At 49.1% G+C, this 13,096-nt stretch overlaps 6 non-coding genes across 6 annotated transcripts; 3 read left to right on the top strand and 3 right to left on the bottom strand.

Moving 5' to 3' along the window:
- Window positions 1–7,432: 7,432 nt before the first annotated feature.
- On the top strand, window positions 7,433–7,552 carry LOC134537149 (U5 spliceosomal RNA). The gene has a single exon (XR_010075960.1). It is a non-coding gene; the product is annotated as a U5 spliceosomal RNA (small nuclear RNA).
- Window positions 7,553–7,849: 297 nt separating this feature from the next.
- LOC134537119 (U1 spliceosomal RNA) lies at window positions 7,850–8,012 on the bottom strand. The gene has a single exon (XR_010075935.1). It is a non-coding gene; the product is annotated as a U1 spliceosomal RNA (small nuclear RNA).
- Window positions 8,013–8,555: 543 nt separating this feature from the next.
- LOC134537148 (U5 spliceosomal RNA) lies at window positions 8,556–8,675 on the top strand. Its single transcript, XR_010075959.1, has one exon. It is a non-coding gene; the product is annotated as a U5 spliceosomal RNA (small nuclear RNA).
- Window positions 8,676–8,970: 295 nt separating this feature from the next.
- Window positions 8,971–9,133, bottom strand: LOC134537122 (U1 spliceosomal RNA). Its single transcript, XR_010075938.1, has one exon. It is a non-coding gene; the product is annotated as a U1 spliceosomal RNA (small nuclear RNA).
- Window positions 9,134–9,675: 542 nt separating this feature from the next.
- LOC134537147 (U5 spliceosomal RNA) lies at window positions 9,676–9,795 on the top strand. Its single transcript, XR_010075958.1, has one exon. It is a non-coding gene; the product is annotated as a U5 spliceosomal RNA (small nuclear RNA).
- A 297-nt stretch (window positions 9,796–10,092) lies between these two features.
- LOC134537118 (U1 spliceosomal RNA) lies at window positions 10,093–10,255 on the bottom strand. The gene has a single exon (XR_010075934.1). It is a non-coding gene; the product is annotated as a U1 spliceosomal RNA (small nuclear RNA).
- Between the last annotated feature and the right edge of the window lie 2,841 nt (window positions 10,256–13,096).

The raw sequence follows: 13,096 nt of genomic DNA, 5'->3' as shown, positions 1-13,096 counted from the left end.
ATCCAATGGCTATAAAAAGTTTACCAATAAAAACATAAACATAGATAGGCGAGAATATAAAAACAAATAATAACACAGGAGAATTACCGAGCGCCACTCTTGCCCGTAAACTAGGTTAGTAAAGAAGAAAAGAAAGTATCGCCTGCGAAATATGCACATAACAAGAAAATAAGGATACCTAAATGAACAAAAGATTAGGCAGGTGAGCAACTGTTCTGCCATCTAGAAGAAATCTCCAGCGGGCAGAAAGTGCCATCGCCACAAACAGGAGGAAAATAATGTATCTGCCGCTACTGATAACAGGCACTATAAAGTAAAAATTAAATAACTGAGGCGGCCATATTGGTTGCAGATTGCAACATTAAATCAAAACAGAAAGCTTAAATATTAAGAGAGTAAATATGAGCAACCAAGCCATCAGTAGTGAGAATGAGAAATACGAACAAGGTAAATTAATGTACAAACCATTACCTGTCAGGCGCAGGGCACCAGAGTGGCCCCCAAAAGGCTAGTGCACACAACAAGATTGAAAGAGACAAAAACACTAAGGCAAGAAACGCAGTGTCGCTCACCAGAAGGGCAAGACAACCATTAAGCACAAGAATAACATAAACACAATCAATGGCAGAATACCACACAACTAAAATAAAACAACCCACACAAGAACATTTTATTCCCCCCTAAAATACACAAAGAGGGTGCACAGCAAAGGGTAACATCAACCTTATAGAGGTTCGTACAGAAGAAAGTCGCGGATATGACGGTGAGGATGGTCTTCATGCACATCATAGTCACCAATGTTGGCAACCACGGGGTTGCGATGCACAGCACAACGACGATAAAACCGCACAGCCAAGTCATGCACAAGTTCTGCCGGGCGCCGCAGCCCCGACAGGTCGTACAGCAGATCCATGGGAGTCCACATTGGGAAGCCCAGCACCATCCGTAGGTCGTAATGAAGCGCCGTGTTGAGAGGGCGCCAGCAGGTCCGCGGCAGTGACGCCCAGACAACAGCGTACAGCAGCACCGGTAGCTCGTAGGTCTTGTAGAGATGAAGTCGGGTCGGCAGGGACACAGGACTCTGCGCACCGAGCACAGGACGGAGCAGCCAATGGATGTGGCACACCTTCTGCACGGAGGCCTCGATGTGGTGCTTCCACGTCAACGTTGTGTCCAACAGCACCCCCAGATACTTCACTTGGGCGCAGTACGGCAGCGGGACCCCTTGCAGCGTGAGCGGGGCGGGGGGACGGCGCCGCCCCTTCGGGAAGAAGGCAACTCGCGTCTTCGCGGGGTTGGGCATCATGCCCCACCGGGACATGTAGTGTTCCACGTGGCGGAGAGCCACCTGCCCCCGAGCCTGCAGGAGTTGGGTGTCCTCCCCGGTGACCAGGAGAGACGTGTCGTCCGCATAGAGCATCATGGCCGCCCCCGGCGGCGGGTCCAAATCGGCCAGAAACGCAGCGAACAAGACAGGTCTCAAAATCGCACCCTGGGGGACGCCAGCGGCAGCATGGTGAACCCCTGACAAAACACCATCCACACGCACCGCAAAGGTACGATCGGAGAGGAACCAATGAAGTAAGCGAGTAAGATGCGCATCCAGCTGGGTCAGTTGAAGCTTGTGAAGCAAAGTGGCGTGGTGGACAGAATCAAACGCCCTCTTCAAGTCCAAGAGTACCAAGATTGAATGGGAGTGTTCGTTAAAGCCCGCCGTGATGGTGTCGACAACCAGCGCCACCGCCTTGAGGGCAGAGTGCCGCCGGCGGAAGCCAAACTGAAAATCCTGCAGATTGTCTTGGTCCTCGAGGTGGACCTGAAGCCGCTGCAGGATTAGCCGCTCGTAAACCTTTGACAAACAGGAGAGCAGTGAAATGGGCCTATAGGAAGCAACAGTAGGGTGGGCAGGATGCGTCTTGGCAATGGGGACAATAACCGCATGACGCCACGCCAAGGGAAAATGACAAAACAAAAAGCACCAGTTAAACAGTCGGGCCAGGTAGATAACGGCTTTGCGGGAGAAAGAGCGCACCATGACTGGATGAATGCCATCCGCGCCCATGGCTTTACCAAACTGCAGCTTGTCTATCACTTTGGCCACAGCACGCGGCGAAGTCAGGAGCGCACCATCAGCAGCAGGGAGCGGAGGCGGGACAAACTCCTCGAAGAAACACGCCGTGAGACCGACAGCGGGGACTGCATGCGGGGTGAAAGTAGCAGCAAAGTGGCCCGCCAGAAGTTCTGCCTTGGCACAAGGATCGTCAACGAAGCCAGGCCCATCTTGGAGAGGGGGCACACTGGAGCCACGACGACGCAACTGCTTCACGTAACGCTAGACCGAACCCGACTGCAGAGAGAGCCGACGCAGAAGTGCAACTTGTTGTTCGGCGGCTCACCCAGAGATCTCCGCGCAGCAGCGACTCTTCAGGTACCGATAAGCAGCCAGCGACACAGGACAGCGGGAACATTACCAAGCACGCCGGGCAGCATTTCTGGAGCACACCAAGACCCGGAGAAAGGGCGGAAAAGGTTTGCCCCCGGGATGCACCCGGCAGGAAGGCACAGCATCAGATGTTATCCAACCATATGTTGGCGAAAATTAGATTCGTTCTCTAGATCCTCTTCAAGATGTAAACCCTCTAAGGGTATACTTGAAGAAATTAATTCTTGTAGATTCTTTAATTCAGAAAGTATTATGTTCTTCCTTTATTCTAATAAGTGTTGGGTTTTTCTTGGGTTTTAACTTTTTCTTCTATACTAATAATATATATATAAATAAATAATAATAATTTAAATGAATTCTTTATTTTTCTTCTTAGGAGTGAAATATAGGACTCGTCAATTCATAACATAAAATAAAATAAAATAAATATTTGTTTATATAGTTATAGATATGAATATGATTAAATAATTATAATTATACATAATAATAATAATCTTAATAACTTCGAAAACTCCAAAGTTCCTCTTCTAAATTCCTCTTCTTAATCCTCTTCAGATTCATCTTCGCAATCTTCTTCGATTTCATGTCCTTCTTGTAGTTCAAGGTTTCGAAAGTTCAAGGTTCCTCTTCTAAATTCCTCTTCTTCTTAATCCTCTTCGGATTCATCTTCGCTATCTTCTTCGGTTACGTATCCATCTTGTAGGGCACGATCGTCACTTTGAATTTGTTGTTCTTCTTGAGAATTTCTCGTGGCAATCAAACTATCAAAAGTTTCTAATCGTTGTCCAATCAATTTTTATATATTTCTTCCAAATTTGGAACACTTCTTTATCTTTAACTATGGTTCCAAGATCGCTAATAGTTACTTCTTTGTGGCTTACTTCTTGTTGAAATTGCTCTCTTAAATCTTCTATTTTGCCACATTCGCGTAGTACATGTTCTGGAGTATCTTCTGTTCCACAGGTCACACAAAAGGAAGAGTCCACAAGATGGAATTGATGTAATTTGGCTTTAAAGTTTCCGTGACCGGTTAAGTATTGTGAACTGTAGTAATCTGTATAGATCCATTTGTATTTCATTCTTTCTCTGACTGATGATAAAATATTATAAGTATATCTTCCTTTATCGCTGTGGTCCCATCTATCTTGCCATTTCACTAATTGTTCGTCATGAATTTGCTTCTTTTTATTAGGTGATAGTTCATTATTTCTTCGTGCCAGAGCTGAGCTAGCTCTTTCAATAATCTGCAGATCTATTGGTAGAACACCTGCTGTAATCTGAAGCGCATCTAAAGACGTTCTATATGATTTTGTTACTGTCAATAACACTGTGCGTTGGGATGAGTTTAAGTACCGTTGAACAATAGATAACTGTCAAGTTCAAACCATGTACTGGCAGCATAAGTAACAATGTTGACATACACTCCTTTATAAATAATAAGGAGAGTTCTTGCATTTAGTCCCCAATTAGCAGGTGCCATGCTGCGTAATTTATGAAACAGTGAAGCTGCTTTGATGGATGTTCTTTTAACATGTTCTTGATATGAGTTTCTTGTAGAGATATATACACCCAAATATTTGAGTGTAGATACTGTTTTAACCGGTCTGCCACAGAATCTTATGGTGGGGGGTCGATGTATACTCAAGTGTCCTTTGAGGATAATAGCTTCCATCTTTTCTACAGAGATTTCTAATTTTGCAGTGTCAGCCCATTTCTTTATTTGTCTTAATGCTTGTTCAGTTTTATTTTGTAATTCGTACCTGGAGGGTGCAGGAACTAAAAGAAATCCATCGTCTGCATATCCAAAGATTTTACTATTTTCTGGTAAGTCAAGTCTGAGCATGTCATAAAATATTACATTCCATAGAACTGGGCCCAAAACAGAACCTTGCGGACATCCAAGAATGAGTGTCTTTTGTTGTTTAATATGGCCAGTATAGCATACGCACGTTCTGTTCTCAAAGTAGTTTAGTATAACTTGGTAAATATTGATTGATACTTGTAGTGTTTTCAAACGCCATAATATTTGGGGCCACCAGGCGTGATCAAAGGCTCCAGATATATCTATAGTTACCCCAATTACATATACTTCTTCATAGCTTCCCACTTGAGACTTCATATCACATATTGCTAGTTCAATGCTGTATCCTTTTCGGAAAGCATATTGTTTATGATGAATGCCATTAACCTTCTCCAAGTGAGCAATGAGTCTCCTGTTAAGCAGTCTTTCAAACACTTTTCTTAATATAGGTAACATAGTAAGTGGTCTATATGAGGCTGTATTTCCAGGATCCTTCCCTTTTCCTTTATATAGAATTTTTAGAAGTCCATGTTTCCAGATATCAGGGAATTTGCCTTTTTTCAAACAGGAGTTGTATATACCCAGAAGAATGTATTTCATTCTGGGATAGACTCTCCATAAAATTTCCACAGTTATATCGTCTATACCAGGTGCTTTTTTGGGTTTTAGGTTCTTAACAGTGTTGTCCAGTTCCTTTATATTAAATTCGTCTTCTGTATCTGAATCTGGTGGTTCATTCATAACTGATCTCTTGAGTCTGTGTAAAGGTGTATCTGTCTCTTGGTCTTCATCTGGAAGTAAGCAGTTCAGTAAAGTTTTTAAATTTTCTTCAATTGAATTAGCTGGTTTACCATCAATAGTTAGACCAGGTGTTTCAATTGGAGATTTCAGCTTATTCGCACAAATTTTATAAACTAATCCCCATGGATCTTGGTTTCCTTTATTAGAGACTAATTTCTCCCATGATGTATTCTTCTTATGTTTTATCATCATTTTGTAGTTTCTTCATTTAGCTCTGAATTGATTTAGCAACATTATTTTGTGGAAGGGAAAGTTGCTGTTCTTTAACATATTTTTAGTTTTCTTGATTTCTTTTCGACACTTCTCCAGATCCTGATCCCACCAGGAAAAGCCTTTAACATTTCTTGTTTGCTTTTCCATGTGCTTTTCACATAAATTCTTGATTATGTTGGTGACACTTATGGCTTGAATATGAAGGCGCGGCCACGCGGGATGACACAGCGGTAGCTGACATCCGTGATGAACAAACAGTATGGTGGTCGTGTTGGTAGTCAAAGTGACTGTGGGCGAAGAAGCCATCATGAAGAACTCCAAGTCGCCAACAGACACGGCCGAAGAAGGGGCGCCCTCGAACTCCTCCAAAGAGGATGAGGAGCCAGCAAGACCAAGGTCAGGTGAGCCACCAGAACCCTGGCTCAGTGAGTGATGCAGAGGCGGCACGAAGCGAGGTCGAGTAGGACAGCGACCATGTCCTGCATCAGGGGCAGAAGTCGGGACAGCAGGCGCCTCTCGAGAGCGCGAGAGCCCCCGACCATGATGCGCGGTCTGTGAGCACTGCGAGCTGGGCTGCGAAATCGGCAAATCATCATCCGAGAGCACCGCGAAGCGATTGCTGGTGGGCAGCAAAAAGGATGCCTCCGAATCAGGAATCGAAGTAGGCAACAGATTAGCAGGATGTCGGCGGCGAGGGTGATCAGCCATGACGAAACAATGAAAATATACAAAGGACAGCACACAAAGAAATCCAAAAACAAAGTGCAGCAAAACAGGCGACAAAACAAGAAAAACACGAAAAACACAAGGCAAAACAGCAAACAGCAGAACACAGCCCACAAAGTGGCAGACAGCAACAAGAGCTAAAAGCAAAAACGGAAATCGTCACACAAAACAAAGAATAGCAAAAGTGCAAAAATAACACAAATTGTGCAAACAGTCGGCGAACAGCAACAAGACAAAAACAGAAAAATGCAGCATTACACACTAAATCGGCAAGAGCAATACCACAAGCAGTTCTGAAAGGCGCCACTAGGTGGCAGACAGCCAATTGTAGAAAACAGAAACGCACCACTTTACACACAAGTGCGCGAAGCGTTATATCGCGCGCAGTCCCAAAAGTCGCCGATAGGTGGCAGATTGCAACAATATATTGGCGCGCGCGGGCTGCCAACGCGGCCAAAACGACAGAGAAGTAGCGAATGAGCAGAACGTCAGAAAACAGTAGGAAGTGAGAAAAGGGGCGCGTGCGCAGACATGCAACACGACCAAAAAATACGGGCAGCAAAAGGAAGGCAAAGAAGCGAAAAAACAGCAAGAATAAAGACCAGGAAGCGCCGAACTCAGCGCATGACGATCAGCGAAGGTGCAAGCAGTGCGGAAGAGCGTCGCCAGGCGGCAGCACGGTACGGAGACAGTGCTGCCGCGCGGTGGAGGAAGACGGAACTTGATCAAGGTTTAATGGTAATAGCGAGAGTGTGTAAAACAAGACAGGGAGGAATTTTGGTACCTATGCGTGCCCCTGAGCTGCTATACTCACTGTTGTGCCCTTACTACCTCTTGGACGTTCGTGCTCAATCGCTGACTTCAAGCCCTTTGACCGCAACGGTAGCCACGAGCCAGGTAAGTATGCTGCGCAGTGTTTCGCTTTTCTATTTCACTTGGAGCTCGGACCACCTCATCAACGTGTTTTGAGGTTATGTACTTCTACCTCCGAAACAGCTCTTTCCCCAGACATAACACTCCCGTGCCAGTTCATCACACTACATGACAGTACACACCAACAATGCAAATACAATTTCTTCCTACAACTGCCCGTTTCTACTCGCACCTCGTTTCCTTTGTTTCTGTACCCACGGCGACGGTCGACCGCCGCGTGCATTTGGTTACCCCGTTTGCCGCGTGGCGGCACTTGGTTACACCGTTTGCCGCGTGGCGGCACTCGGGTCGTCGCGTCCGCCTCGGCAAAAAGGCGGGCACCACGGCACAGTCGAGAGGGGAACTTTTTTCCATTAGCAACATACCTAGGGTTTCACGAAATATCGAGTGCCGTGTCCCACGAGGCGATTTTCGGACGATTCGCGGCTTCAGGCTGCACGACCGTACGCTATTTTCACCATTAGTGGTGGTCCGCACATTTTTCCTATATAGTCCGGATTTTCAAAGTTTCAACCGTGCTCTGGTTTCCCTTCAAACGCATAAATCTTTCGCCTTTTACTAAAGATTTCCGTGGAGGGGAACATTTGATGAGTCTTTAAACAATTTTTTGTTGTGCCCAGTGTTTACACACTGGGCCGGTTACCGTTAAACCACTGTGCCCGGGGGTGAGGCGGGGAGGGGGAAATCTGAAAAATCGAATTGGACAAGTATCGTTCATGGGAATTTTTTTTTCTTTTTTCAACTATTACCATGCACAATTACGTACCTTCCTTCCGCACTTTCAAGACGGTGGGGTTGTTCGCCAAGGCACCGTAAACTTGAGACCTACGAATGCATTACATACCATACACAGATGAAAAAAAAAAAAAAATTACACTTCACTGTACATAATTCTTAACACTACTTCACAACTACTAAGTTGAAATTTTTTCACCGGGACAGCGCGAACGCAGTCCCGACTACCAAAAATTACGCGCCCGAGTTACCCACATTTGGGGTAATCGCAGAGGTCAGCTCAACCGAAGTGCAAGGGAAGAGCCTCACCCTGGGGGAACCCCCTGCTTGATCAGGGTAGCCCCTACGCCAGGTAAGTATGCTGCGCAGTGTTTCGCTTTTCTATTTCACTTGGAGCTCGGACCACCTCATCAACGTGTTTTGAGGTTATGTACTTCTACCTCCGAAACAGCTCTTTCCCCAGACATAACACTCCCGTGCCAGTTCATCACACTACATGACAGTACACACCAACAATGCAAATACAATTTCTTCCTACAACTGCCCGTTTCTACTCGCACCTCGTTTCCTTTGTTTCTGTACCCACGGCGACGGTCGACCGCCGCGTGCATTTGGTTACCCCGTTTGCCGCGTGGCGGCACTTGGTTACACCGTTTGCCGCGTGGCGGCACTCGGGTCGTCGCGTCCGCCTCGGCAAAAAGGCGGGCACCACGGCACAGTCGAGAGGGGAACTTTTTTCCATTAGCAACATACCTAGGGTTTCACGAAATATCGAGTGCCGTGTCCCACGAGGCGATTTTCGGACGATTCGCGGCTTCAGGCTGCACGACCGTACGCTATTTTCACCATTAGTGGTGGTCCGCACATTTTTCCTATATAGTCCGGATTTTCAAAGTTTCAACCGTGCTCTGGTTTCCCTTCAAACGCATAAATCTTTCGCCTTTTACTAAAGATTTCCGTGGAGGGGAACATTTGATGAGTCTTTAAACAATTTTTTGTTGTGCCCAGTGTTTACACACTGGGCCGGTTACCGTTAAACCACTGGGCCCGGGGGTGAGGCGGGGAGGGGGAAATCTGAAAAATCGAATTGGACAAGTATCGTTCATGGGAATTTTTTTTTTCTTTTTTCAACTATTACCATGCACAATTACGTACCTTCCTTCCGCACTTTCAAGACGGTGGGGTTGTTCGCCAAGGCACCGTAAACTTGAGACCTACGAATGCATTACATACCATACACAGATGAAAAAAAAAAAATTACACTTCACTGTACATAATTCTTAACACTACTTCACAACTACTAAGTTGAAATTTTTTCACCGGGACAGCGCGAACGCAGTCCCGACTACCAAAAATTACGCGCCCGAGTTACCCACATTTGGGGTAATCGCAGAGGTCAGCTCAACCGAAGTGCAAGGGAAGAGCCTCACCCTGGGGGAACCCCCTGCTTGATCAGGGTAGCCCCTACGCTAGGTAAGTATGCTGCGCAGTGTTTCGCTTTTCTATTTCACTTGCAGCTCGGACCACCTCATCAACGTGTTTTGAGGTTATGTACTTCTACCTCCGAAACAGCTCTTTCCCCAGACATAACACTCCCGTGCCAGTTCATCACACTACATGACAGTACACACCAACAATGCAAATACAATTTCTTCCTACAACTGCCCGTTTCTACTCGCACCTCGTTTCCTTTGTTTCTGTACCCACGGCGACGGTCGACCGCCGCGTGCATTTGGTTACCCCGTTTGCCGCGTGGCGGCACTTGGTACACCGTTTGCCACGTGGCGGCACTCGGGTCGTCGCGTCCGCCTCGGCAAAAAGGCGGGCACCACGGCACAGTCGAGAGGGGAACTTTTTTCCATTAGCAACATACCTAGGGTTTCACGAAATATCGAGTGCCGTGTCCCACGAGGCGATTTTCGGACGATTCGCGGCTTCAGGCTGCACGACCGTACGCTATTTTCACCATTAGTGGTGGTCCGCACATTTTTCCTATATAGTCCGGATTTTCAAAGTTTCAACCGTGCTCTGGTTTCCCTTCAAACGCATAAATCTTTCGCCTTTTACTAAAGATTTCCGTGGAGGGGAACATTTGATGAGTCTTTAAACAATTTTTTGTTGTGCCCAGTGTTTACACACTGGGCCGGTTACCGTTAAACCACTGGGCCCGGGGGTGAGGCGGGGAGGGGGAAATCTGAAAAATCGAATTGGACAAGTATCGTTCATGGGAATTTTTTTTTTCTTTTTTCAACTATTACCATGCACAATTACGTACCTTCCTTCCGCACTTTCAAGACGGTGGGGTTGTTCGCCAAGGCACCGTAAACTTGAGACCTACGAATGCATTACATACCATACACAGATGAAAAAAAAAAAAAATTACACTTCACTGTACATAATTCTTAACACTACTTCACAACTACTAAGTTCAAATTTTTTCACCGGGACAGCGCGAACGCAGTCCCGACTACCAAAAATTACGCGCCCGAGTTACCCACATTTGGGGTAATCGCAGAGGTCAGCTCAACCGAAGTGCAAGGGAAGAGCCTCACCCTGGGGGAACCCCCTGCTTGATCAGGGTAGCCCCTACGCCAGGTAAGTATGCTGCGCAGTGTTTCGCTTTTCTATTTCACTTGGAGCTCGGACCACCTCATCAACGTGTTTTGAGGTTATGTACTTCTACCTCCGAAACAGCTCTTTCCCCAGACATAACACTCCCGTGCCAGTTCATCACACTACATGACAGTACACACCAACAATGCAAATACAATTTCTTCCTACAACTGCCCGTTTCTACTCGCACCTCGTTTCCTTTGTTTCTGTACCCACGGCGACGGTCGACCGCCGCGTGCATTTGGTTACCCCGTTTGCCGCGTGGCGGCACTTGGTTACACCGTTTGCCGCGTGGCGGCACTCGGGTCGTCGCGTCCGCCTCGGCAAAAAGGCGGGCACCACGGCACAGTCGAGAGGGGAACTTTTTTCCATTAGCAACATACCTAGGGTTTCACGAAATATCGAGTGCCGTGTCCCACGAGGCGATTTTCGGACGATTCGCGGCTTCAGGCTGCACGACCGTACGCTATTTTCACCATTAGTGGTGGTCCGCACATTTTTCCTATATAGTCCGGATTTTCAAAGTTTCAACCGTGCTCTGGTTTCCCTTCAAAGGCATAAAACTGTTCAGGGGAATTTTTTAAAAGCTTTTTGAAGCAAATCTGAGCACTTTTGGCCATTAACTAACTGGTTTCCTTTCAGCAATTTCAGCGAGCCGCCGAGACCTGCTGCTGCTAGTTCCTGAGTCGACCACCAGGAGTGCTCTTGTGTAGATCTAGTTCGTAGATCCTAGATCTTCTTCTTGTGAGTGCTGTGCGCCACCGAGTCGCGGCCTATTGGGGCGGCTGAGGGGGGAGTTTGGAATGGACTCCCTCCCGATGAAGCCAAACCAGGGCGGGGGCGACCTCGGTCAGAGGCCATCGACCGAGGCCACTTCTTGTGACTCCCGGCAACCAAGTTGTAGCCTATTGGGGAGGCCGAGGGGAGAGTTTGGAATGGACTCTCTCCCGATGACGCCGAACCAGGGCGGGGACGACTTTGGTCCGAGGCCCTCGGCCGAGGCCGGTACTGGCGATGAGATGACTACTGACAATCGGCCACTCCAGCCAAGACAATACTGTGGACCGCATCGCCAGCGCTTGGAGACCATGCAAGTCGGGTCTGGGGAGGCGGGCGCTGCTGGGGTCGGGGGGGTGGCTCCGCCTCCCTCCCCGGCGCCGGCCGGGCTGCGCACCCAGACTGTTTGCATTAAGGTCAGCGAGACGAAACATCTTCACGGCCTGGACGTCTCCACCATCCTCGCTCTGCCTACGACTACCTCTGCTCCAACACCACCAACTGTGACTACTACTACCACCACGGCCTGCATCACTTCACCGATCATGTCTCCTGCGCCTTCTCTTCCGCTGTTGCCGACCGACTCACCGCCTGCCGCCGTTCCTCCTGCTGCGACTGCTACTCCCATGGACACCGGCTTCATCGTTCCCACGAAGACCGTCAAGCGCGCCCACCCCGACCAGCACTCCTCCGACGATGCCGTCCCTACCAGCAACCGCTACGACAGTCTCCTCAGTCTACCGGATACCGACACCGACGACGGCGCTGGGGCTGCCTCCTCGGACCGACCCTTGACTGCCAAGCCCCGCCGCAAGCAGCATGCTAAACGGCACCGGCCCGACACGCAACCTCCTCCTGTGCCCTTCACCACTCTCCCTGGCCCCTCTTCGACGAGTCCCAGCTCATCTCGTGCTCCACCCCGCCTTCCAGCCTCGCAGCCTCGTGCCTCCTCCTCGGCGGCGCCTCGCCCGCCTACCTCCACTCCTCGCACGCCTCGCATGCCTCCGATCGCCTGCCTTCTCACGCCCACAGCCGGCCCCTTCGCCACTGCACAACGTTTTCAGTCTCTCCTCTCCGGTCCTCTCTCTGTCACCTCCGTCAATGACCGCACCTCCTTTTATACCAGCAACCCTCAGGACCACCAGCTCCTATTTGAAGAACTCCAACGCCTCGGATATAAACCCTACACCCATCTCCGCCCCGACGAGCGTGCCGATCGAGTTGTGATCAAGAAACTCCCTCTCTCCACGACGGCTGACGAGGTCACCCAGTCCCTGCTCGACCTGCACCTACCTGTGGCATCTGTGGTGGCCATGCGCACCTCTCCTACTTCGACGACCCGGCCTTTCCTGGTCACGACATCCGGTCTGGGTGAGGCAGCCCCCTTCCTGAAGTTGACGACATTGGGCTGCTGGGTGGTGGCAGTTGAGAAGTACCGCGGCTCGGGGCGCGTACCTCAGTGCTACCGCTGCCAGCGGCCTGGACACCCGTCCTCCAGATGCCACCGGGACCTCGCCTGTTTCAAGTGCGCTGGGTCCCACTGGTCTCGGGACTGCACCTCGACTACCCGACGCTGCACGCTTTGTGACGGGGCCCACTTCGCTACTTCCACTGACTGTCGCGTGATTCAGGCTTACATGCGCCGACACCCTCAACGACTCACTGACGCCACGACGACTGCCGTGGGGACCGGGCCCTCTGTCCCGTCCATGTCCGATCCCAAGACGTTTCCTGCTCTCTCCACCAATGCTTGGGCACGCCCTCCCCCCGTTGTACCGGTTGTTCCCCCCTCTGCCACCTCGCACCCTCCTCCTTCTGCTCCTTCTTCTGACTCTCGACCGCTTGCCTCCGACACAGACTGCTCATCGCTTTCATCCCTCATTCACGACTTCATTTCATTCCTCCGACAGTACCTCCCGCTCATCCGGTCTGTCCTGACGGCACTCTCCCGAGCCCGCACCTCCACCGAGAAGTTCGAAGTGCTCCTCCAGGCCCTTCTGAATTTCTTCGATGGATCCCGTCCCTCCCCTTAGTGTCCTCATCTGGAACGTCTT

Source organism: Bacillus rossius, chromosome 11 (assembly GCF_032445375.1).
Source record: "Bacillus rossius redtenbacheri isolate Brsri chromosome 11, Brsri_v3, whole genome shotgun sequence".
NCBI lineage: Eukaryota > Metazoa > Arthropoda > Insecta > Phasmatodea > Bacillidae > Bacillus > Bacillus rossius.
Note: the sequence above shows the minus strand (reverse complement) of the source record. Positions and strands in the feature narration are given on the sequence as shown.